Here is a 27,897-nt window from a genome sequence, read left to right on the forward strand (position 1 = left end):
CAATACAAGTTACATGCATTAATCTAAATGCAGGTAAACAACAAGTGTTGTTTTTGCTGTGATGTAACCAAATGGGAGTCGGAGCTTACCCATCTATGTTCTTGCTTCTTGAAGGCCGATCTTGTGGCCGATTGTTTCAAAACAATCTTATTTCAGTTCTTCATTCAATTCTTCATTCATTTGCTTCTTCCATGCAAGGGCGAGATATTGCTCCTGTGGCAAGCATATCCAGTGGAGAAATCTGATGACCGGTCCACTCATTTTCCATTTTCTCCATCCTGAGTACGCCGCCATTAATGCTTGGCTCACACTCCAAGAGAACTGGTGTGTAATGATTGTTGGAAGTGGGTGGGGCACAGAAGCACGGCAGGCCAGAACTGAGTGTTACAAAAACTCTTTTTAATAATAGCTTTTCAGCTTTCCACACTCTTCCAGCCATGCACGCACACACACAAGTGTTCTTGTGGGAGAGAGAGCCCCCTTTCTCTGCTCTCTCTCTCCTTATTAAAGGGCGTGGTCGCTGGGGGAGACACACAAACACAGGTTAATTCACATCAGGTGCAGTGATTCTGTCACTTACCTTCCCTGACTCTGCCCTCCATTCACAGATCAACGCCTGACCATGCCCCCGCTGCCACATACCACCACCGCCCGAATCAGGCCAGGGACCGCCCACTTGATGGCAAGGCATTCCTTTTCTATTGTGCTATACCTGCCCTCATGCACTGACAGCTTCCGGATGATGTACAGCACTGGACGGTCCTTCCCCTCCACCTCCTGGGACAGAACAGACCCCAGCCCTCTGTCCAACGATTCCATCTGCAAAACAAAGGGGAGAGAAAAGTCAGGGGACTGCAACAGTGGCCCCCACACAGTGCAGCTTTTACCTCAGAGAAAGCCCGCTGGCATTGCTCCGTTCACTGGACCAGATCTGGAGCCCCCTTTTTAGTGAGATCAGTCAGCAGGCTGGTGATGTCCAAATAATTAGGTATAAACCTTTGATAGTAGCCAGCCAGCCCCAGGAACTCTCTTACCCCCTTTTTGGTCTAGGGCCTCAGGCAGGCCGCAATCGCTGCTGTCTTATTGATTTGGGGACGCACCTGCCCATTGCCCAAGTGGAAGCCCAGATACCATACTTCCACCTGCCCAATCGTACACTTCTTAAGGTTGGCTGTGAGACCCGTTTGCCTCAGCGACCTAAGCACGGCCCTTACGTGGTCTAAATGCTGCGGCCAGTCATTACTATAAATAATTATAGATATAATTATATCGTCCAAGTATGCGGCCACATAGGTGGCGTGGGGGCAGAGGACCCTATCCATAAGCCGCTGGAAGTGTGACGAACTGGTGTAAACTAAACGGTGTGGAAAAGGCTGTTTTCTCTTGGGATAGCGGAGTCAAGGGGATCTGCCAATAACCCTTTGTCAAATCCCGTGTCAAATAAAAACGAGCCGTGCTTAGTTGATCGAGCAACTCGTCAAATCAAGGCATTGGGTACGCATCTAATTTAGACACCGCATTGACTTTTCTATAATCCGCACAGAACAGGACCGACCCGTCGGCCTTGGGAACCAAAACCACCGGGCTGCTCCAGTCACTGTGGGACTCCTCGACGATGCCCATTTCAAGTATGGCCTCGAGTTCTTCCTGAACCACTTTTTTTTGTGTTCAGGCAGTCTGTAAGGGCGGCTGTGCACGACTACCCCTGGGGGCATCTCAATGTGGTGTTCCATGAGATGGGTGTGGCCAGGCAGGGGTGAGAACATCTCATCTCATCATGTCTAGCCGCTTATCCTGTTCTACAGGGTTGCAGGCAAGCTGGATCCTATCCCAGCTGACTACGGGCGAAAGGCAGGGTACACCCTGGACAAGTCACCAGGTCATCACAGGGCTGACACATAGACACAGACAACCATTCACACTCACATTCACACCTACGGTCAATTTAGAGTCACCACTTAAACTAACCTGCATGTCTTTGGACTGTGGGGGAAACCGGAGCACCCGGAGGAAACCCACGTGGACACGGGGAGAACATGCAAACTCCACATAGCAAGGCCCTCGCCGGCCATGGGGCTCAAACCCGGACCTTCTTGCAGTGAAGCAACAGCGCTAACCACTACACCACCGTGCCGCCAGGGCGAGAACACGTCAGAAAATTCTGTCTGCAACTGGGCGACCTCCATGAGTTGGGTCGGAGAGAAGTGGTCTCCACAGGAGACTGGAGTGGTAGGCGATGTCAATTTTCCCTTTTGAACCTCCGGCCCCAGCTCCGCCTTCTCTGGAACCACCGACACCAATGCCACGGGGACCTCCTCGTTCCAAAGTTTTAACAGATTGAGGTGGTAAATCTGTAACGCCCTGCCCCTGTCCATTCGCCTCACCTCATAGTCGATGTCCCCGACTCGGCATGTGACCTCAAAGGGTCCTTGCCACCTGGCAATCAATTTGGAGCTCAAAGTGGGCAACAACACGAGTACTTTATCTCTCAGTGTGAATTCCCTAAGGCGTGTGCCCCTGTCCTACAGATGGACTTGACGTTCTTGGGTCTGCTGCAAATTCTCCTGGGTTAGGTGTGTGAGTGTGTGGAGTTTGGCGCGCAGGTCAATAATGTACTGAATTTCATTCTTACTTGTTAAAGGTCCCTCCTCCCAATTTTCACGCAGCACATCTAGAATGCCACGCGGCTTACGCCTGTATCATAATTTGAACAGGGAGAACTCCGTGGAGGCTTGTGGGACCTCTTGCACTGCGAATAACAGGGGCTCAAACCATTTATCCCAGTTGTGTGCATCTTCGTTTACAAATTTCTGAATTATGTTCTTGAGAGTGCGGTTGAACCGTTCGACTAAGCCATCCATTTGTGGGTGATAACTGCTGGTGCGGATCGGCTTAATTCCCAGTAACCCATACAGTTTGTGCAGTGTGCATGACATAAACATGATGCCTTGATCAGTCAGAATCTCTTTGGGGATTCTGACTCTGGACATGACGCGGAAGAGCACCTCTGCAATATTACGTGCCGAGATATTCTGAAGAGGCACTGCTTCCGGATATCGCGTTGCCTAGTCCACCAGAACTAAAATAAAGTGATATCCTCGTGTTGACCGATCTAATGGTCCGATGAGATCCATCCCAATTCTTTCGAACGGGGTCTCTATTAATGGCAGAGGGCGCAAAGGCGCTTTTGGAATGGCTGCTGGATTTACTAACTGGCATTCGTGGCATGCCGTACATGACCTATGGACATCGCTGCAGATCCCTGGCCAATAGATCCGGGCCATTATTCAGGCTAGTGTCTTATCCTGGCCCAAGTGTCCAGCCATGGGATTAAAGTGAGCCGTCTGGAATATAAATTCCCGGCAGCTCTTTGGGATTAAAAGCTGCGTTATCGGTTCCTTAGTGTCAGGTTATACCGAGTGTCCTGTGTCACTCGGTATAACCTGTCCTTAATAATGGAAAAATAGGGGAAGGATGGGGTGCCGTTTGGCTGGAGCATTTGACCATCGATTACTCTCACTTGGTCAAACGCATGCCGCAGAGTCTCGTCTCACGACTGCTCCAATGGGAAATCCGCGAGGGATTCCCCCAGAGAGGGAGAAGGAGCCTGCTGCTACTCACTCTGATGCAGTGATTACTTAGACAGCTCTGTGACAGCTGCTCCCACCAATGCCACACTAGGACCTCACCCTGCTAAATTATGGCAGGCCCCACTCTTCACTAAATGTGACATTAATTCCCTAAATCCCAGCCAATCAGTCCCCAAAATTATCGAGTGGGTAAGGCGAGGATTAACCGCCACCTTTACTCTAAATTTCTCCCCTCAAAATAGAATGTGGACCAACACTAAAGGGTAGTTGTGAACATCCCCATGCACACACAACACTTTCACCAATTGTACTCTCCCCAATGCCTCGTCTTGCACCAGGCTTTGGTGGATTGAGGTCTGATTACAGCCGGAGTCCACCAAAGCCTGAGACATATCCCCTTGGATACTCACCGCTATGCGATACTCTCCGGCCCGATCGAGGGTGGTCCCTGGCCCAGGCTCTCTCTCTGCACTGGTGTTCCGGAGCTCACTCACCTATGGGGGGGGAAGACACAGACACAGAAGTAGGAAATGGTAGGGCACCGTGGGTGCGGCGGGCCGGCTGGGGTGGAGCCGGCCCCCGCCTCCACGGTGGGGGAATGGGGAGAGGACAAGGAACAGAAAGGGAGAGAGAGAGAGAAGAGAGGGGAAAAGAGGAGACACGCTGTCCTGCTATCGGAACAGCCGCCATATGGTCCTCCACCAGCATGATGGCCTGATCCAGCAACGCCGGGCGATGGCACTGGACCCACTCGGCTGTTCCTTCCAGAAGTCGGGTGATGAATTGCTCCAGCGCCACCAGGTCGATGATTCCCTCAGCGTTGCAGTTATTGGCCCTCAGCCACCACCGGCAGGCATCCCAGAGTTGCTGGCCAAACACGAATGGCCGGCCGGCCGACCTCCTCCAGGCACAGCGCGCGGACGCGCTGCCGTTGCTGCTCCGGGGTGCGCCCCGCGCATCGGAGGACAGCTCTGCTGAGGTCTGCGTAGACCAGCCGGCTGTCGGGGAGGGAGGAAGGGGAGCAAGGGGAGGAAGCGCGTCGCACACTGTTCCACCGGCCAACCCCACGCCTCTGCTGCCTACTCAAAAAGAGCGAGGAAGGCTTCGGGGTCATCCTGCACACCCATCTTCGTTAGGGTGAGGCGGGGAGGGTCCATGGCAGTGGTGGTGGACACCGCCGACGTGAGGAGGTGCCGGAATGCCTGGCAATCTTCATGCTGCGCCAGCACCAGGGCTTTGAACCGTTGTTCCTGTTCCTTCCGGAGGGCGACCAGCGCCTGATGCTGGCTCTGGTGGGCCGTGGCGAGGGCATGGACCAGGTCCTTGAAGGGGGAGGACTCCATGGGGCTGTTCTCTTCTGTACTCCCGATCCCGGGTATCAGCACCACTGTAATGATTGTTGGAGGTGGATGGAGCACAGAAGCACAGCAGGCCAGAACTGAGTGTTTCAAAAACTCTTTTTATGAATAGCTTTTAAGCTTTTCACACTCTCCCAGCCACACACGCACACACACGTGTTCTAGTTGGGGAGAGAGCCCCCTTTCTCTGCTCTCTCTCTCCTTTTAAAAGGCACGGTCACTGGGGGAGACACACAAACACGGGTTAATTCACGTCAGGTGCCACTTCTGCCACTTACCTTCCCTGACTCCGCCCTCCATTCACAGACCGCTGCTTGACCACGCCCCCGCTGCCACATGGTGCAACTGAACTTACTTTCCTTTTCTTGTAGTTTTCTTTTCCTTTAATTGTTGGTACTGCACCCTCTTTCAATATAGGCTTATAGCCAACACTCCTCAACAGATCAGAGGTTTCATACCAGTCTTCAGCAAAACCTGCAGAGCAGAGCAGATACCAGTTTGTAGGCACCCAGTGAATTTCTCACAAAACGCATCCAAATCTTTGCAGTTTGAACATTCTTGGACCATGAATGCAACATAAATGCACCTTCTGGTATGTTGCTGCACCCGCCAGCAACACATCTACATGGCATGGCGAAAATTAGTTCAAAATGGAGGATCGGAGTTGCAGTTAGCTCTGTGTTTTAGTATCGCGGAAATGGTGACGAGTCCCATAGCCTTCCCGCTGTGATGTCACAGGTGTCAAGGTCATTCACTCAGACTGCTACCTATATGAATCACTTTAATCGTAAAAATTACGATATTAGATTTATTGTTAAAGGCGTCGTGCGGTAATTTCAGCAATCAGGCTATATCATGTGTCAAAATGTCGGGTTTGGTGGGTTATTCAAGCCCCTCTGTTTCCCGCGATCTCAGTGTCACGATGCGCCCGCTACAAGCATTTAAAGTTGACGCGCACAGCCAAATTTAGGCAGCCAGCCGTTAACTAGGTCAACTTGTGTGTGACGTCATACCAGTAACCTCCCTTGGGTGATGCTGGCCTGTCCCCATGTTTTCTCTATAGCGTACGTTTACCAGAGTTGTTTACATTGCGGATTTTGTGGATTTATTCAGTTTGTGGATAGTTTTGAACACTCAAAACACTATGAAATGATGTATTAATATTCTGTGATACAAAATGCCTAATCGGTGTATTGTGTTTGGCTGTAACAACGAACACTGAACACTATTTGTGACTTTTGTTATCAATGGATCTGATTTCAAGGTCATGGCTAGGTATTGATAGAAAAAAAATTATTTTTTTTAAAAACACATTGTGGCAGCGGGGGCGTGGTCAAGCGCCGGTCTGTGACAGGAGGGCGGAGCCAGGGAAGGCGAGTGGCAGAAATCACTACACCTGACGGTAATTAACCTGTGTTTTGTGTGTTTTCCCAGTAACCGCGCCCTATTTAAGGAGGCAGAGCTCATCCCGGGACAAGAACACAGTGTGTGTTTCGCTGTCAGATTAAAACTGGCGGTTATACTGAAAAGTCTGGCAATAAAAAGCCTATTTGCATCTGAAGCGTTGTCCTGCCGTCCTCTGTGCTCCACCCACACTTCAGAGAGCTCTACAGTGGTGCCAAAACCCAGGACAAGGTGGAGCACCAACCTCGCAGCCCCATGGAATCCTCCCCGTTCGCGGACCTGGTCCACGCCCTCGCCACGGCTCAGCAAAGCCAGCACCAGGCACTCGTCACGCTCCGAAAGGAGCAAGAGCGGCGCTTCGAAGCCCTGGTGTTGGCCCAGCAGGAAGATCGCGAGGCGCTCCAGCATCTCCTCACGTCGGCGGGGTCCACCAGCGCCCCGGCCACGGGCCCGTCTCCCCTCACCGTGACCAAGATGGGCCCGCAGGACGACCCCGAGGCGTTTCTCACATTGTTCGAGCAGGTCGCCGAAGCCTCGGGGTGGCCGATGGAGCAGCGCGCAGCGCGCCTCCTCCCCCTCCTGACGGGAGAGGCACAGCTGGCCGCGCTATAACTCCCCGCCAACCGCCGCGGAGGACGGCCCGGTGAAGGTCCACGTAGGCCAGCCGGCGGTTGGCAGGGAGTTATAGCGCGGCCAGCTGCGCCTCTCCCGTCAGGAGGGGGAGGAGGCGCGCTGCGCGCTGCTCCATCGGCCACCCCGAGGCTTCGGCGACCTGCTCGAACAATGTGAGAAACGCCTCGGGGTCGTCCTGCGGGCCCATCTTGGTCATGGTGAGGGGAGACGGGCCCGCGGCCGGGGCGCTGGTGGACCCCGCCGACGCGAGGAGATGCCGGAACGCCTCGCGATCTTCCTGCTGGGCCAACACCAGGGCTTCGAAGCGCCGCTCTTGCTCCTTTCGGAGCGTGACGAGCGCCTGGTGCTGGCTTTGCTGAGCCGTGGCGAGGGCGTGGACCAGGTCCGCGAACGGGGAGGATTCCATGGGGCTGCAAGGTTGGTGCTCCACCTTGTCCCGGGTTTTGGCACCACTGTAGAGCTCTCTGAAGTGTGGGTGGAGCACAGAGGACGGCAGGACAATGCTTCAGATGCAAATAGGCTTTTTATTGCCAGACTTTTCAGTATAACCGCCAGTTTTAATCTGATAGCGAAACACACACTGTGTTCTTGTCCCGGGATGAGCTCTTCTCTGCTCTCCCTCTGCCTCCTTAAATAGGGCGCGGTTGCTGGGAAAACACACAAAACACAGGTTAATTACCGTCAGGTGTAATGATTCTGCCACTCACCTTCCCTGGCTCCTCCCTCCTGTCACAGACCGGCGCTTGACCACGCCCCCGCTGCCACACACATGTTTTAAGTGTTTCTATGTATCAATCATTAATTGTACAAAATGATTTTCATACATTTATGTATTTGTCATATCTTTCTTTGTCACATGAAGTGTTGTCTTGATAACACATGTGGCACATAATTTTAGCAAATGGATGACAGAAGATTAATTGAAAGATTTATGCCACAGAGCTACCTTTAACTAATAATTATCACTTATTACTGACGATTGTATGTTTACTAAACAATACAATACAAAGCTCAATACTCCCAGCCTATAACATACTGAATATCAAGTTAAAATCAACCGCAATAAAAGGAAAATGATGAAAACTGGAATATCAAGGGGTCTACTGTATCAGAAGGCCCACTGCATTTCGCAAGATCGCAAGCTGTCAAGTTGCTAGAATTCAATCTTTCTAGCTATACTTTCACCCCCTACAGCTATCAGTATTACACATAAATCATAGATTAAATCACACAGCATTCTAATTCAAGTGAAATGGTCTTTAAAAATACACACAAGTAGTGATTTAGTCAGAGAAACCAACCAAAACAAGTCTTCAAGTCGCCGGTTTTCATTCTCGTCTTCGTTTCTGTCGTCGTCAGAACTGTCCTCATTTTCTTCTGAAGATGAGCGCTCAGGTTCAAATCTGTAAGGCTGGATACCACCAGGACATTCAGCTGTCAAAATCTCTACTTGTGGGCCATTTTCTTCTTCTGTATCGGTAAAATCAAAGCTAATTTCCTCAGCATCGCTCCTATTTTCTGGTGTGTCCGTCATTGCAACTGCACCAAGTGGTTACTGGTATGACGTCACGCAGCTGTTCCATTGACCGAGAGGGGGCGCTGCGAACGCAGAAAATTTCAAGTGATGGGCATGATCAAATAAGGACCGATTAAAACCGTGGGAAGCTTTTGAAAAATCGACGGTCAATTTATTTCGAATCTCGAAAGCATTCTGGTGCAGAATAATGCAACTTTTATTGCCACTGCGTGACGCCTTTAAGGCTTAAAACGATTCCTATGCCATTCTTGAGGACTCAAGGCATTTATAAACAAAAAGTGAGTCCATGGTTCTGCGTATCTTTTTTAGTGATCTATGTAAAGTACTTTGGACAGCAAGCGCTGTTGTTAAAGTGCTATATTAATAAAGTTGATGACTAATTTGGCAATAATTTGGTGATAATTTAATCCATGTAAACATCCTGTGTAATGTGGTGTATTTTCCCTCATTTAGCCACAAGTTCTCCACCTCAACAGGATTTCACAAAGAAACAACCACCCAAGGAAATTCCAGGTAACCCATTCAGCCTAATATTGACCCGAGAGCGTGAGGTTTTACATTTTGATTCATAACTCATGGAATGTGAATCCTCCAATCAAAATTCCTCGTTTACCCGATTCTTTGAGATTGCCAAAGCAAAAAATCAATAACTTCTGGGTTGAGTGGATGCTGACACGACTTGTTGCCACTGCTCACCGGAAAATTCTTCATGTGTTTTTATAGTTTTACAGCCTGCATGGACTGTGTAATTGCATTTTTGTGTGAGTTAAAGCAATCACTTTACTTGTATAAGCATGGATTCAGTCGTCACTCCTGCGTTTTGTGTCTGTGCAGGCAAATATTAGCCTACCGGCTTGAGCACAGCACCTGGCTATACAGATCTCCCTGGCTGCTGCAGTCGTTATGTGGACCAGCAAGTTTTGTATCTGGTCTGCGCTTGTCTGGACGTTCTTGTCGCTATGCCATCATTCTGTGGCAGGTTTACTTCGCTATACAGCGTCTGAGCTTCTGTGGATCCTCTGGCACCTGCCTGAGCCTCCACCACCAGTGCTGCACCACCACCCAGACATCGCTCTCTTCCCCCACCGGAGATACATCCATTGCGGGTCTCGCAGGAATTTCCTTCACGACAACTCCAAAACAATAAACTCTTTCTGGTCCACCTCTCGCCGTCCTGCCAGAAACTCCAGCCGGACTGTTGACCGCCATGCATTCGTCAGCCTAGCTCGGTCGGCTAATGCTTCTGCCAAACTCGACAACATCACTGTCAACTTCAGTCTGCTTAACATCCGCTCATGAGCAAAGAGCTTCTCATCCAGGATCTCCTCACTGACCATAAGCTTGACTTTCTTTGTCTAACAGAAACTTGGCAACAGCCCAATGCCTTTTTTCAACTAAATGAATCCACTCCTCCCAGCTTTGCCATCTGCCATCCCCGTGGCAATGGCTGGGAAGGAGGTCTCGTGATAATTTATGGCGAGAAGTGGAAAGTCCTCCCAGTATCTTTGCCTACCTTTAGTTCATTTGAATACACTATGTTTAAGCTGCCTGGACCTACTCCCACCATTGTTGCTACAGTGTACCATCCACCTAAGCTTCATAGTGACTTTTTAAATGATTTTGTCACGTTACTCACCTATCTATCCACTCTCTCACCAAATGTAATATTGTTGGGGGACTTCAACATACACATAAATAATAGTAATCTGCCTCTTACCAGGGATTTTTCATCATGCCTTGAGAGTTTTGGATTTCATCAATACATACCTTTTCCGACACGCACAAAGGACACATTCTTGACTTGATCTGCTGCTCTGGTCTCACCCCTTCAACTGCTCTGCGGATGAATTTCCTGTTACTGATCATTTCCTCCTTACATCTAATGTCGTACTCTGCCTTTCTGTAATCAAGTCTCCACGTTTCATTTCATTTCAGAATGTGAAGGATATTAATATAGACACTCTTCGTTCCAATATCGACAATCTTCTGATCCTGGACTATCTTTCCAACCCTGATGACCTGGTAGCACACTACAACAATGGCTGACAAAACATTCTCAACTCTCTTGCCCCAGTGAAAACATGGTCTGTTTCCTTCTCCTCAGCTTCTCCCTGGTATACCCCCAAGCTCTGGACAATGAAAGCCAAAGGTCGACAACTTGAGCGACTCTACAAAAAGACTGGTCTTTCTGTTCATAAAGATATGTACAAAACCCACATTCTACTTTACAAGGACTCCATTACTCATACCAAATCAAACTACTATTCTGGTTTAATCATCTCCAATGAAGGAAACACCAAGACTCTGTTCTCGCTCCTCAACAAAATCTTCTTGTCATCTTACTCTTTACCCCCCATTTGTACTCAACTGACACCTGTAAATCCCTAATGCTGTTTTTCAATGAAAAAATACACAATATTCACCAGCATGTGTGTTTAAATTCACTGCCTCTCTCCCCTTTTGAATTTTTCCCGCATTGCCAGCCATTTTCCAGTTTTCAATTCCCTGATGCCTCTGAAATCTCTGACCTTATCCTTAAATCCAAGCCCTCCACATGTCAGCTTGATCCCCTCCCCACAATCTTGGTCAAATCTTGCCCCTCCTCTCTGCTTCCCCTCATATCTGCCATTATTCACTCTTCACTTTCCACTGGCACTGTTCCAGCACTATTCAAAACTGCAGCAGTCATTTCAGTACTGAAAAAACCTGGTTCAGATCCCAATAACTTCAATAATCTCTGCCCCATCTCTAACTTGCCATTCAAGTCCAAAATTCTTCAGAAAATTGTTGCTGCCCAGCTACACACACACTTAACTCAAAACTGCCTCGATGAGCATTTCCAGTCTGGCTTCCGCCCCCAGCATAGTACTGAAACTGCCCTATTAAAAATTACAAACGATCTCCTCCTTGCAGCTGACTCCAGGTTACTCTCCATCCTCATCCTCCTTGATCTGAGTGCAGCCTTTGACACCATCTCACATTCCATCCTCCTCAGCTGACTCTTCTCCCTTGGCATCACTCGTACCCCCCTGGATTGGTTTCACTCCTATTTCTTAGGCTGCACTCAGTTCATACAGCTCAAAACTTTTAAATCCGACCCCTCTCCTGTCACTTCAGGTGTGCCCCAGGGTTCTGTCCTGGGGCCCCTTCTCTTTATCATCTACCTCTGTCCCCTTGGCCACATTTTCCCCAAATTCAACATTTATTTCCACTGCTTCATGGATGACACTCAGCTCTACTTATCCTGTAAACTGGGCTCCTGTCTCCCTCCCTCCCTCTTCCCTCACCTCCTGCATATCTGAAATAAAATCCTGGTTCACCTCAAATTTCCTAAAATTAAACAGCGATAAAATTGAATTCCTCCTCACTGGCACCAAATCCATACTGTCTAAAGCTGACATCATTTCCCTCACCACTGACAATGTCTTAGTTTCCCCCTCTCCTCAGCCTGGGTGTCATCCTCGATAGCACACTATCTTTCCAATCCCACATCAGGAACATTACCTGTTCTGCATACTTCCATCTACATAACATTAATTGACTCCGCCCCCTCTCACCCCCCATACTGCCTCCATCCTTGTTTCCAGCCTTGTGACCTCCCAGAATGACTACTGCAACTCTCTTCTTTTTGGCCTCCCTCAAAAGTCCCTCCATAAACTCCAATTGGTCCAGAACTCTGCTGCCCATATCATCACTAAAACCTCCTCTTATCACCACATCACCCCCATCATCTGGCAACTCCACTGGCTCCTGGTTAAGCAACATATAGAATTCAAACTCCTCCTGTATACCTTCAAGGCCATCCACAACCTCGCCCTTCCATATTTGTCCGACTTTCTTCACATCGCCAGTCCAGCCCGTTCCCTTCGTTCCTCCTCTTCCATCTACCTCACTGTCCCCTCTGCCCACCTCAGCACCATGGGGAGCAGAGCTTTCAGCCGCTCTACTCCCCACCTCTGGAACTCTCCACCTCCTCATATCTGTAACTCTGACTCTCTCCCCATCTTCAAGTCTAAACTCAAAGCTCACCTGTTTAAGATCACTCACTCATTTTAACTTTTATTACACTCTCCATTGTTTCTTTTATGCATGTTGATTTTATTTATTGTTTTTTATTCATTGTACAGTGTCCTTGAGCATCTTGAAAGGTGCTTAAAAATAAAATTTATTATTATTATTATTATTATTATTATTATTATTATTAATAATAATAATAATAATAATAATAATAATAATAATCCTTAAGCTCCATCCACTTATATTAGCTAATTTGCAAAATCTCAGTCTTGCCCTAGCATTTTTGGCCTACATTCCCAAATTGTGTGTCAAACTAATTTACTGAGTGTGAGCTGAAATAATTATTAAAAATGTTATTCATGAACTGTATGGCTGACACACGCCAATCAAGTGTAAGGAGGTGGAGCCTAATTTACTCAAACAAATTCCCTTCATGGATTCACACAAAAACTTGACATGCATACACAGGACAAGATTCTGAGACCATATGCAAAGTTTGGGGTGTGGCCATACATATGGGTGGAGCTAAGGTCAAAAAACTGTTTCTCAGGAATCAGAAATTTGGTCTGCTGCATCTCTGTGCTAAAACTGTTCGTGATTTTTCTCTTTTTTTTTTTGATGACCTAATTACTTTTAAAAATGGCCTCCATCAGCCAATCAGTTTTCGGCAGCCATTTGACAGAGTTCCCGTCAAGCTATCATCATAAATCTCGCATCATAGTTTCAAAGATGGGCCGCATCACACCTGATGGAATTTCATTCAAATTTGCCACTAGGAGGTGCTATTCATGTTCACTGTGTTTGGAGTGAAGTTCAAATCACTTTTTCTGTGGACCCAAAAATCCAAATGTGCTGAAATTTGGTGTGCTGTATTGTCCTGCTAATCTGTAGTTATATGTTTAATCATGACTGAATTATAGTGCCCTCCACAATTATTGGCATCTCTAATTATATGAGTAAAAAAAAAGGTTAAAAATCCACCTTTTGTTGAAATAGCTTCATCTTACAATAAAAATGAGTAAAATCCAACCTTTAATTGAAATCAATTAATTCAAAGCAAAACACTCCTCAATAAATAATTCTTATATTGCCGATTTGCTATGACCACATACTGTATCATGATCAAAGAGTTCCTGTGACCAGCTTCTTTTATCCACTGTAAGGTCCCAGTTGAAAACAAAGCATGACTGCGCACTCGCAGTGGCATCACCAAAGTTCTAGAATAGTTTACCATTGCATATGAGGTTTTCTTCTATTATTAGCATCTTTAAATCTGCATTTACAACTCCTGTCTTTTCATTAGCATTTGAAGATACATAAATTTATTCCAGAACAGATTGTGTATGTGTGCTGTATTTTGGTTTTATGCCTTTTATCATCTTGTTCTTTAATGACCGCTGTCTTTGCTCAGCAAGGGCTGTTGTTAAAGTGCTATGTAAATAAAGTTCACGGCTTATTTGGTGATAATTTAATCTATGTAGCCATCCTGTGGAATGTGTTGTGTTTTCTTTCATTAAGTCACACCTTCTGCACCTAAACCGGATTTCGGAGTGGAAGTTCCAGGTAATCCAATCAGCCCAATGGGATTTTATGTTTTGGTTCATATCTCATGTAATGTGAGTCCTACAAACAAAATTCTTCATGATCCTGGTTCCTTGTGACAGCCCGAACAAAGAAAGAAAGAAAGAAAGAAAGAAAGAAAGAAAGAAAGAAAGAAACTAGGATTTTATGGCTAACATTCCCAAATGTTGTGGTAAGATAAATTATTGAGTGTGAACAGAAATAATAACCAAAAACTTGTTGACATTTCTAAACGGTATGGCTGCCACACATCAATCAATTCTCAGGAGGTGGAGCCTAATTTACTCGAACAGATTGTCTTCAAGGATTCACACAAAAACTTGATATGCAGACACAGGACAAGATTCAGGGACCAAATGTAAAATTTGAGGCTTGGCCCTACACTGTATCTATGTGCTAATCTGTTAGAGGATATTTTTATAACATAATTACTTAAAAAAAAAACTTGACCACCATCAGTCAATCACATTTTCAACAGGCATTTGACCTGTGTGTGTGTGTGTGTGTGTGTTGTTTGTTCTGTCACTTTTAAAACATCTTGGATCCTGGATGACCAACCCACTGGCTACAGAGAAAGCTTATAGAGTGAGTGAATACACACACCAATCTCACTATATACATTTGGTGAAATTCAGACTTGATTTAAATGTCAAAGTGACAAATTAATCCTGAAATTGTGGTATTGAAACCTCAGATATAACTGCAGACTTGCACACCATGCAGACAGATGTGCACAGGGGGCGGAATTTGAGTACAATAAAGATGTGTCTCAGTGATGCACAGTTCTGACCTTGATTAGAAGCTTTTTTTTTGCACAATGTCTGCTTTTGTGAGGAATAGTCCAGTGACACTATGACAGTCATTACATGTCCCTTTACATGTATGTTTTAGGCTTGAAATACTGTACAACCTCTTTTCAAAGAAAAAATGGTTGGGATTCAAAACAGAATGTGATGGTCTGCAAATCATGAAAACCCTATATTTCATTGAAAATTGTACACAGACAACATATTAAATATTGAAATTGGATTTTTTTTGAAAATGTGTGCATTTTGAATATGATAATTCCAAAAAAAAGTTGGAAAAGGGCATGTTTACCATTGTTTTGCATCACCTCTACTTTTTAAAACACTATGTAAATGTTTGGGATCTGAGGAGACCAATTGCTGTCATTTTGAAAAGGAAATGTCCTGTTCTTCCCTGATATACAATTTCAGTTGCTCAACAGTTCAGGGTCTCCTTTGTCATATTTTGCACTTCATAATGCACCAAATGTTTTAAATGGGAGACAGGTCTGGACTGCAGGCAGGCCAGTTTAGCACCTGGACTCTTTCAATAAAATTTATCAGTTTCAATATTTGATACATTGTCTTTGTCTCATCTCATCTCATTATCTGTAGCCGCTTTATCCTGTTCTACAGGGTCGCAGGCAAGCTGGAGCCTATCCCAGCTGACTACGGGTGAAAGGCGGGGTACACCCTGGACAAGTCACCACAGGGCTGACACATAGACACAGACAACCATTCACACTCACATTCACACCTACGGTCAATTTGGAGTCACCAGTTAACCTAACCTGCATGTCTTTGGACTGTGGGGGAAACCAGAGCACCCGGAGGAAACCCACATGGACACGGGGAGAACATGCAAACTCCGCACAGAAAGGCCCTCGCCAGCCACGGGGCTCGAACCCGGACCTTCTTGCTGTGAGGCGACAGCGCTAACCACAACACCACCATGCTGCCACGCATTGTCTTTGTACTATTTTCAATTAAATATAGGGACGGCATGGTGGTGTAGTGGTTACCACTGTCACCTCACAGCAAGAAGGTTCTGGATTCGAGTCCAGCAGCTGGCAGGGGCCTTTCTGTGTGGAGTTTGCATGTTCTCCCTGTGCCTGTGTAGGTTTCCTCCGGGTGCTCCAATTTCCCCCAAAGTTCAAAAACATGGTTAGGTTAACATGGGGCAGCCATGGGCTGAAGTGCCCTTGACCAAGGCACCTAACCCCCAACTACTCCCTGGGTGCTGTAGTGTAGCTGCCCACTGCTCTGTGTGTGTGTGTGTGTGTGTGTTCACTGCTTCAGATGGGTTAAATGCAGAGAGGAATTTCATGGTGCTTATGTTTGTGCTTGAGTGTATGTGTGACAAATAAAGGCTTCTTGGCTTCTTCTTCACAAAACATTTCATTCTGTTTTTATTGACATTTTACACCATTTCCCAGCATTTTTTGGAAACAGGGTTGTATCAGGGATTTATATTCTGATTTTGTACATTATGGCGGCATAGTCAAGCGCTCATAGTTCTCAAATTCTTTTGATATTCCGGCCTCACATCTGTAGCAAAGGCAAACAACCTCCTAATCACCTGAGTTACACAGAGTTTTATTTCATCTGTCTTACTGACAATATTCCTTTAACATCAGTACAAAAAAGTCCCAGTCCAGCAATTTTCTGTGAAAGGGAATCATTGGAATTGTGTTGTCTACAGATCCATAACACCAAATCTTTTCTTTACTGCAGTGTGAATTGTGAGACCACCTTCGCAGTTGAAGTGGCTGGTTGTCCTGTTAAAGATGTGCCAACACAGCCCTGGCCTATTGGAAGGAGTGACTGATATCATATAATTAAAGAGCAACTTAAACTCAGCTGAGTTGTTAAATTCTGTCTTCATTAATTAATAGTGTGCACCTTTTATGTTTGTTATTTTGTGTATTGCAATTGTATCCTGGTCAAGACATTAAAGCTTGTGAGCATTTTGTGAGTCAAAGTTTACTATTTTAGGCTTCTGATGAATTGAAAACAGATGTTTTACTACTGTACAAAAGGTGGTTAAGCACTATAGTGAACTTTATCGATAAAAAAGGACATATTTACAAAGCATATTTATTTAAACAACTTACAGACACTCCAGCCAGCTAATAAATTTTACCATACCAAACATTTTTTCAGTCTCTCCTTGGAATACAGGGCTCCCAGAGACAGTGTGTGGATCCAGGGCCAGGTGAAGACAATCCAGATAAATTCCAATTTATCACATACTGACACCGATGTTTGACTTAAGACAGGTATAATGAATTAATACCATTGGCTCACCATTTAAAAGAGGACCTTTCTTGCTTTGGCTGTTGTGAACTCTTCAGTGATTTTGGAGTAATCCATTTGCGACATACACTCACCGGCCACTTTATTAGGTACACCTGTCCAACTGCTCGTTAACACTTAATTTCTAATCAGCCAATCACATGGCGGCAACTCAGTGCATTTAGGCATGTAGACATGGTCAAGACAATCTCCTGCAGTTCAAACCGAGCATCAGTATGGGGAAGAAAGGTGATTTGAGTGACTTTGAACGTGGCATGGTTGTTGGTGCCAGAAGGGCTGGTCTGAGTATTTCAGAAACTGCTGATCTACTGGGATTTTCACGCACAACCATCTCTAGGGTTTACAGAGAATGGTCTGAAAAAGAAAAAATATCCAGTGAGCGGCAGTTCTGTGGGCGGAAATGCCTTGTTGATGCCAGAGGTCAGAGGAGAATGGCCAGACTGGTTCGAGCTGATAGAAAGGCAACAGTGACTCAAATAACCACCCGTTACAACCAAGGTAGGCAGAAGAGCATCTCTGAACGCACAGTACGTCGAACTTTGAGGCAGATGGGCTACAGCAGCAGAAGGCCACTCCTTTCAGCTAAGAACAGGAAACTGAGGCTACAATTTGCACAAGCTCATCGAAATTGGACAATAGAAGATTGGAAAAACGTTGCCTGGTCTGATGAGTCTCGATTTCTGCTGCGACATTCGAATGGTAGGGTCAGAATTTGGTGTCAACAACATGAAAGCATGGATCCATCCTGCCTTGTATCAACGGTTCAGGCTGGTGGTGGTGGTGTAATGGTGTGGGGAATATTTTCTTGGCACTCTTTGGGCCCCTTGGTACCAATTGAGCATCGTTGCAACACCACAGCCTACCTGAGTATTGTTGCTGACCATGTCCATCCCTTTATGACCACAATGTACCCAACTTCTGATGGCTACTTTCAGCAGGATAATGTGCCATGTCATAAAGCTGGAATCATCTCAGACTGGTTTCTTGAACATGACAATGAGTTCACTGTACTCAAATGGCCTCCACAGTCACCAGATCTCAATCCAATAGAGCATCTTTGGGATGTGGTGGAACGGGAGATTCGCATCATGGATGTGCAGCCGACAAATCTGCGCCAACTGTGTGATGCCATCATGTCAATATGGACCAAACTCTCTGAGGAATGCTTCCAGCACCTTGTTGAATCTATGCCACGAAGAATTGAGGCAGTTCTGAAGGCAAAAGGGGGTCCAACCCGTTACTAGCATGGTGTACCTAATAAAGTGGCCGGTGAGTGTATTTGGTGCCTAGTTGAAATTTCAGCCAGTTCAATCAAATGATTTTGTGATGTTGTTGATCACAGGTAGTTCATTACAAATTTGAAATATGAAAAACTCCTCTGTTCTGATTCCTGAACTTTCCTGGGCAAACAATCCCCTTTATTCTCCACCATTCCTCAGGAGATGCCAATTCCACCCTGACCTTTGTTTTTTAGCAATTTCCATGCACCTGTACATGAAGCCACTCAGCCATTCTCTCTTAATTCTTGTAAAAAAAAAATACAACCACTGCTTGGGTTTCATTTCTGATCATCTCCATCCCACCAAGGGCCTCTGGTATATTTTGCTTGCATGATTAATTTGAAACAAAACGTCCCATTGTGATGACCATTAAAACTGAAAATGTTCATAAAAGTTCCTGTTCTTGAAAAAGCCATTGATTATTGAATGATCCTGCTCTTAATTTTTGCAATGCTTCTCATGGTGAGGTACCCCTGAGTGGTCTGGTGCCCTGGGCAATTGCCTAGTTTGCCCAGTACTTCCGCCAACCCTCCATGGATCCATATGCAAAAGGTTTATTTAGAGACAGGGTAGAATTAAAACAAGCAAGGTCAATAACAGAAAATACAATGTGGCATCCAAATCTAGATTAGATTTTACACTATAAGTCATCAAAGGTCATTAGTAGTGACCATGTTGCACAAAAAGTCATCTAGCTTGCTAAGCATAAACAACAAATTTCAGAAATGAAATTACTCCCAGAAATGCATGGGTTCTGGGCAGAACTCAAAATGACATGCTAAAAGACTGTTGTACAACCTCAACTCAGAAAAAGTTGGTGTTAAATTTTGATCGGTCTGTACCAAAGGAGGTTGAATTGACAAAGTGTAATCTAGGAATGTAGACTTCTGCCGCCAAAGAGATTCTGCCTCACGGATGCGGAAGCAAACAGTCACTGACACAGACACAGCTGTTCAAAGATATTTCTCAGTTTATTGTAGGACAAAATGAGTATATATATTCACATTCAAGAGTGTGTTGTAGCGATGTGATTGGATAATAATGATGTGATTGACAAAGCTAAGTTATATATGTGTGACAGGGTCATGGAAATGGGTGATGAAGCATGAGATCATTAGTAGTTTAGACTACACTACTTTGTGAAAGAAGAGAGACATTACGTACCATTTCATCACCCGTCAGGGTTATAATCTTATGAAAGAAGAAAGACATTACTGATCAACATAACCTTCATTAAGCAGAGAGCAGAATGTGCAAGTGAAGATACATCTCAAGGATTTAACTAACCAAAACAAGTAGCAATCAGACCAGTCTGTACCAGTTTCAAGTATGCCAAACAGATATTTCTATCAATGCCATTTTAGATTCTGAAAGGATCTTATGCATGCTTGCTCATACTGGACTGTCCTGATCTTTATGTTTGAGGTCATGCAATGCTGCAACTATATAAGTAGCATTCACAAGTCATACCAGCATACAGGCTAGAAGTGAGTGTTATGAGAAAGCTAATACAAATATTATTGTATGTTTATGTGAAAAGATGAGAGGAGATGAGGTCCCCTATGGACTTTTTTATTGCTGTATTGCTCCTGTCTTTTCGGGTGAGACGAGAAGAGTTAGGGATGATGGAAGACACTTTCAGTTGACTGGCATGTTCCATTCTGGCTGGGAGTCAGTGAGGACAGCTGTTCTCATTCAAGCTGTGCACTAATACTAAATCACCTGAAAGAAATGTGTGAGACAGCTTTCCGTGGGCAGAGGGAGAGACACCGAGACATCACCAGGTATACTGTTCAAGTTCTCAATCAAAGCTTATGTAATCACCAACAGTCACGTCCAGATCACCTGTAAATGAAACACCAAGGTTACTTTTGGTCTAAGGGGTTGTGAATGGTCAGCCCATAATTACATGAAAAGGAGATAATTTGGATCTTAAATTGGGAATCATTCTAATTTTGCAAAGGATGGATGGTAGAAGATGAAGTCGGGCTCAGTAACCTGAGTCTGAAGAAGAGCTATGTCTAATCTGTCACAAGACAAAGTAAAATGCGAAAACATTGAATAAATTGATGATTCAGAAACATACGGGCAAGGTTGCCCTCTTTGGCCACCTGCTTAGTGACTTGGTCTGCTAAGGAGTTCCCACTGGCCTCAGTCGAGTCACCGGAGTCATGACCTTTGGTTTTGATGGACAGTTATTTTGGGCAGGGAACATGCTTCTAAAAAATTTGTGACAAGAGAGGCATGTGGTATAGGCTTACAATTAGCAGCCTTAAAACCACATGAGTTCCACATTTTTTTTTAAATCATGAGCTACCCCAAAGGCATAATGGGAATCAATAGAACAAATAGAATACACACAGAAAAACTAAATCATTAGGTTTTTAACAAGAGCCATCAAAAAGCACATGCACACCATACACAAAGGGAGTCTGAGACATATCATGCCTCAGTGATGAGGTGGAGGTAATGTCATCTAGACAGTCATGTTCCAACCATGCTGGATCTGGGCTGGACCAGCAGGAAGACAAGAGGTGGTGTAAAAAAAGAGCTGGGGTATTATCTGATGTGACAGGTTTGATAGACAAGTTCTGTGTGGCACACAGGATAGACTCATAACCAGAACGTTGCTGAGTGTTCATATGTTGTGCCTGAATATTGTTTAAAATTGAGCATACCTGATGTGATACATATAAAATCAGAGGGTGAGACAGTACCAGTTTTTCAGTATCAGTCACCATGAGAGCAGAGGCTGCAACACCATGCAAATATGCGGGCATACCCTGGACCACCGGGTCCAGCGTCTTTGATGGATAAGCTACAGGATGATAACCTCCGCCATGCTCTTGGGTCAAGACCCCCACCGCAGTCACTCCATCCTCCGAGACATACAGGTGGAATGGCAGATTGTAGTCAGGCATTCCCAGTGCTGGAGCTGATGTGAGAAACTGTTTCATATAACAGAATGAGTGCATAATTTCAGCAGTCCATACAATGTCACTGGGCTGTTCTTTGAGGCAGAACTTTCTCAGGATCTTGTCATGATGAGAATAGTCTGGAATGTACTGATGACAATAGTTAATGAGTCTGAGAAAAGACAGCATGGCAGTCTTACTCAAGGGAGGAGCCACCTAGAGTACTACAGAGAGTCAATCAGATGAGAAAAGACACTCACCTTGAGAGATGTCAAAGCCAAGGTATCACCCTGAAGGCTGACAGAACTGCAATTTGGACCATGAGGTTTTAAATCTACACCTTGCTAGGTGCATTCAAAGAGCCAAAGAGCCTTGTTCACACTTGGACTCTTCTTCAGCTGAGAGTAGAATGTCATCCACATATTGGCAAAATGTGCAGCCATCAGGGAGAGTCAAAGAGTTCTTAAACTGACCACTTCCACCCATTTTGACAGACACAAAACAACATACACAAAAGACAACAGACAAAGCACAAAGGAAGAGAATTTCCTCAGCAGAGTGAGGTAAAATTTCAACAAATTATAATATTGGGAAATAATTCTCAGCTCAGAGTGTATAAACTTCTCAGCCTGTCTCTGGGAACACCACTGACACCATATCCACACAGTATGTGGCAGCTTTAGAATATATGTGGTTGAGTAAGACTCAACGACCTTCTTATTCCCAGAAACACTTGGAGATAAGGATAACTTGGACAAATCAGACAAATTAAAATCAGAGGAATCAAGGTCAGACAGATCAAATCAGACAGCTCAAATCACAGTCTCTTCCCATCGGCCCTAGGAAACGCCATAGGCCTATTTATATGGTCAACGTATGTATGAGACTGGGATAACCGAAAACTACCATCCAATTGCCAGCAACAGCAATGGCTCACCTTGCAAAGAGGGTCTGGGAAAACTCCATGCTGACCATCAGCACCAAGATGAAGGTGTGCCAAGCCTGTGTGCTCAGCAATCTGCTCCATGGCAGTGAAGCATGGACCTTGTACTCCTGTCAAGAGCGCAGACTAAATGTGCTCTAAGGCATCTGTGCTGCCTTGGAAGGATCCTGGGCATCACTTGGCAAGAACGCATTTCAAACAAGTGTGTGCTGGCACAGGCAGGGATACCAAGCATGTTCGTCTTGCTCACCCAGAGGCATTTGCGCTGGCTTGGCCATGTCAGTTGCATGTAGGATGGCCGAATCCCCAAGGACATGCTGTATGGTGAGTTTGCCATTGGCTCTAGACCTGCAGGAAGGCCTGTTCTTCACTACAAAGATGTTTGTAAATGTGATTTGAAGGCAGGCAACCTCAACCTAGTAAGTTGGGAAGCTGTAGCTGCAGACTGCAGCAGCTGGAGGCTTGCCGTCGAGGCAGACATTCAGATGAGTGAGCAGAGGAGAGTGTGCAGACAGCAAAGGGCAGCATCAGCACCCACAGAGCCAGACACAGACCATATCTGCAGCAACTGCAGCAGAGTCTCCCATTCCAGGATAGGGCTATACAGCCACAGCAGGCGCTGCAACCCAACTGCAGACTAATCCTCGGTGCATATTCCATTGTCTTCTGAGACAGACAGATGCTAACCACAACCATCCAGTTGGCCCTAGGAAACACCATAGGAAGATTTATATGATGCACATACAGCCCCAATTCCAAAAAAGTTGGGACACTGTGTAAAACATAAATAAAAACAGAATGTGAAGATTTGCAAATCATGGAAACCCTACATTTCATTGAAAATTGAACAAAGACAACATATCAAATGTTGAAACTGAGAAATGTTATTGTTTTTTGAAAAAGATATGCACATTTTGAATTTGATGTCAGCAACAGGTTTCAGAAAAGTTGGGACAGGGGCAACAAAAGACTGAAAAAGTTGTGTAATGCTAAAAAAAACTAATTTGGTTAATTGGCAACAGGTCAGTAACATGATTGGGTATAAAAAGAGCATCCCAGAGAGGCGGAGTCTCTCAGAAGTAAAGATGGGGAGGGGTTCATCGCTCTGTGAAAGACTGTGTGGGCAAACAGTGCAACAATTTCAGAATAACGTTCCTCAATGTAAAATTGCAAAGAATTTGTGTGTTTCTTCTCAATCAACCCAGAGAAGGGCAGTAAGGTGGAAGAAACCCGCAAACCCAGACTGCATGTGAACCCCCGTGTCCTGACCTTGATCCAGGAACTTTCGGATCATGAGTGGCGTGACGTCTGAGAACGGACTGAAGTCAATGAGTTTTCCAACCAGTTGTCAGACTGTTGCAAAGAAGTCACATCATAAAAGTTAAGACTGCATCCAGTTATTAACAGTTTCTCAATTTTTGTATTTGCTTAATCGCAAATTCATATCTATTTTTGTGACAGTACCTTTGTTATTGTTCTAGAAAGTAACATTCTGTAATTCACAGAAAGTTAAAGGTCTTTGTTTTGTAAAAGCAGTTTTTTGCATTCTTTGTAAATATTTAGTAGACCTCAAAATTCTTCCACCTATTTTTTTATAATTGGGTGAGTTAGAGCCATTTCAAAAGTTCTATTGGATTCTGTTTTGTAAAAAATCTGTAGAGAGAACTTTTTTTTTTTTTAAATACTAAAATCACAAAGCACCTTAGGCGGCATGGTCGTGTAGTGGTTAGCGCTGTCGCCTCACAGTAAGAAGGCCTGGGTTCGAGCCCCATGGCCGGCGAGGGCCTTTCTGTGTGGAGTTTGCATGTTCTCCCCGTGTCCACGTGGGTTTCCTCCGGGTGCTCCGGTTTCCCTCACAGTCCAAAGACATGCAGGTTAGGTTAACTGGTGACTCTAAATTGACTGTAGGTGTGAATGGTTGTCTGTGTCTATGTGTCATCCCTGTGATGACCTGGCGACTTGTCCAGGGTGTACCCCGCCTTTCGCCCATAGTCAGCTGGGATAGGCTCCAGCTTGCCTGTGACCCTGTAGAACAGGATAAAGTGGCTACAGATAATGAGATGAGACAAAGCACCTTACAGATGATAGCAAGCTGCTCCCCAGATTCAAATTTGTCTTGGCAAAATACAGTAACAAGATCATTGAATAGTCTTATAGGATATGACATAAATACACATTTTACCTTTTTTTTGTTTCTTTCTTTAATCAAGATGTAACAAAAATGTTTCTGTGACTTAATTACCATCTTGACTTCTATCATCTGAATAAAGTAGGGGCATATAGGGCAGAGAATTTTTCCAATAACTCAAACATAACATTGGTCTCCTTGGTTCAGCAAACGCCTTGTACAGCTATTGGGCACATGCATGCATATATGCATAAATACTATAGGCACTGCACACCAATTATTAATTTAGTCTTAAGAAATTGACTCTGTCGTCGAAACCCACAGCTTATTTAGAGGGTGACAGTAAAAATGCTAAATTCAGAGATTGATTGGAATATTATGACAGAAGAAAAAAAAAGATATTTTGGTTAATCACATCTGATAAATCAAGGCAGTGTTTAATAATACTGGAGCTGAATGTTTTTGTAAATGTACACCCAAAATAGAAGTTGATTGTAGTGTGATTTAATAAACACCAAAAAAATGTCTAAATAGGTTTGAAAGTTGTTTCTCATCTTACTGTTTCTGATAAAGTCAAAATGATTGAAAAACATATTTACATCTGTTTAGCAGGTGTATTTGCTTCATGTTTTATGTTCAGAAATGACAAATGAACACCGCATTGAAAATTAATTTTTCAAAGGCATGCAAGTGTAGGTTGAATTGGGATTAATTAAATTATAAATTATGTAATAATTGATAATTAAATTAATCAATTTATAAATAAAGATCAGTCTCATAAAATCTTAAATTATTAATCTTAATACTCACCGTGAATGGTTACATTCAAGATTAATGGTAGCTCTGTATTAGATGGGAAACCCAGTTGTATACAAAAGCTAAATTCTGAAGGAAAAAGGAGTTCTAAATAGTTGACCTTGTGAATAAACAACAGGAACAAGTAAAATGCAATTCAATTTTATTAGCTTTTATTTGTCTACTACTCACTAATAATAATAATCTCAAAATACATTCAATGTCGGCAAAGGTAATAACAAGACAAAACAATGGAACAATTACACCTGGACTATAAATTTGAGGGAAAGAGAGAGAGAAAGAGATAGAAGGAAAAAGAAAAGAATCCCTTGTGTGTGCGTGTGTGTGAGGCTAGGGCAAGCCGATGCGTGTGTGTGTGTGTGTGTGTGACCTAGCTTGTCGTTAGCTAAAACAAAGGAGTGTTAGCTAAAACAAAGGGATGTTAGCTAAATAGAACAAAGGATTAGCTCTGTGGCTAATGTGTGCTTTGTGTAGGTATCTGTGGGCAGATGCTAATGACTAGCCACTCTGGCAATGCTTAAACAAAATGGCGGTCAGTGCCTAGGTGTCGTATCACAGGTAACTCAATGAGGAAGGTATCAAAATGGCGTCGGAAAAATGGCGCCTGCAGGCCTAGTCGAGAACACAAGCCTACGAGCTAGCGTATCACCCTGAGGTAGCTAGCAATAAGTTGCTAAGGAGAATCTGACCACGCTACAGCTGGATCCAAACACTGCACTTAACAACAATTTCCAACAGACTACCTAGGCAAAGAACTCAACGCGAGAGCGAGAGAGAGAGAGAGAGAGAGAGAGAGAGAGAGTGAGAGAGTGTGTATGTGTGTGTGTAATAGGTGTTGGATGGAGAGAAACTAGGCCTTGTAGCGGTCTAGCCTCGGAGCTTAAAATAACAAACTTGTCGCTGCGCTGCTAATCAGATAGGGAAGCTAGCAATGGAGTTAAGGAAAGATATCATGCAAGATACCCTGTCTAACAAGTTCAAAGAAAAAAAACAGAACCAAAACAAACAATAAAAACAAACAAACACCTTCCGTGTCTGAGCGGGTATGCTAAATAGCTCAAAGCTTAAACATGACCCTAACAACCATCTGAATAAGCTACAAATTAAAAATTTGCCCAAGTGCCTACTCAATGCGATGGAAGTTCTTTCTCCGATGTCCGCGCTGAGGGTCGCAGTCCGAGGAGAGGAGGTTAGCGGCGTGTTGCGTCCAACCGCGGCTAACGAAGCAGGGAGATGGAGGCCTAGCTGGCCCACGGTGCTTCAGGAGAAACCTCCGGTGATGCGTCGACGAGAAAAAGCTGAGAGGAGCGAAGCTGTCCGCAAATGCCTCTTAGCGTGGAAAACTACTTAACTGTAGTTAAACTTTGCAAAGGTTTAGAATCAAAACCACTATATCGCTGAAACTTAGCGGGTCGTTCAAAAGTTCGGCCGAAACTAATTTGAACAGGCTGTTCTCAGACAATAGCGGTTAATCTCAACACTGTAGGCGAGCGTGCCTACAGTCCGTCCGACCACTCCAGTAGTCAGAACACGAGAGAACGAATCGAGGCGCTCTCGATACAGTTAAAGCAGTTCCACCTTACGTCACATCCGGGTGGAGCACGCAAGGAATTGTGGGATCGTTATAGGGGGCGCTGGCGAGTTACCAACATTCCCCCCTTGGCCATAGGCGCTGAAAGGAGTGATACCCTATGGGCACATGGTGTTTAGTCTGCGACCCACGGTCCCTAGTAATCCACAATGAGGTAGTTCCACAATGAGGTAGTTCCACAATGAGGTAGTTCCAAGGGTCCTTTCTGTGAAAAGTCTTTCAGACACAGTTCAACAGTTCAATTCATTTCATACAGTCCATAAGATGCATAGGCACTTGGGCATGAAAGCATAGGCACTTGGACATGAAAACAATTACACTATGGCTACTTAACTACCTTCTACATACAATATTTCACACAGCAAACAAAAAAATAATCAAAACTCCATAAAGGAAAATGGAAAAGAGGGGTTAGTTAGCGTGTTAGCAAGCCTACTCTTCAAGAAAGTTAGTGGAGGCCTTAGGCCTGATGGAGAATCAGACAATGCCACGATCTAATTTCTCAGGTGCGTAGATCGTTTTGTCCAGTTTGCGGTGTAGTGTCAGTATGTACCTATGTAGAGTGATGGCTATGAAGACTGTGATAACCCAACCGCTAGCTAGAAATCCCAGCGCAATTCGGCTTATTAAAGATCCTTGATCGGACGAAGGGTTTGCGCAGTTATTCAAGAAAGTGGTAGCGATGCCAGTGGGCTTAAGATCGAATTGCACGGTTTTGGTCCCTTCCAGCAGTAGTTGTGCTTGGAGGGTGGAGTTTATCTCAAGTTCGTGACCTGGGAAGGCATCGGGCATTTCTATCTCGGTCTCATACTGGTCAGCGCTAAGGTGATGGAGGGTGATGTCACCCACGTGAACAGTGGCTCCTAGTGGGACACTTAGGAGAGAGGTTTCGTTAGGGATCTTCATTCTAGTGGCAGTGTTATGTTGATCATATGATACCAGAATCTCAGTTTGGGGAGTGTTGATTAGCCACCGATTGCCAGCTCTTTCTACTCTAGTTCCT

The 27,897-nt window shown here is 44.9% G+C and overlaps 1 protein-coding gene and 1 long non-coding RNA gene across 2 annotated transcripts in view; both read left to right on the forward strand.

The window, feature by feature from the left end:
* The window catches only part of LOC132886184 (uncharacterized), a 112,558-nt gene that overhangs the window by 18,805 nt on the left and 65,856 nt on the right, over nt 1-27,897 (forward strand). The gene's annotated exons all lie outside the window — the stretch shown is intronic.
* On the forward strand, nt 14,625-16,872 carry LOC132889649 (uncharacterized). The gene is made up of 2 exons (XR_009655081.1): nt 14,625-14,705; nt 16,640-16,872. It is a non-coding gene; the product is annotated as an uncharacterized LOC132889649 (long non-coding RNA).

The sequence above is a fragment of the Neoarius graeffei genome, chromosome 1 (assembly GCF_027579695.1).
Source record: "Neoarius graeffei isolate fNeoGra1 chromosome 1, fNeoGra1.pri, whole genome shotgun sequence".
In the NCBI taxonomy this organism is placed as follows: domain Eukaryota; kingdom Metazoa; phylum Chordata; class Actinopteri; order Siluriformes; family Ariidae; genus Neoarius; species Neoarius graeffei.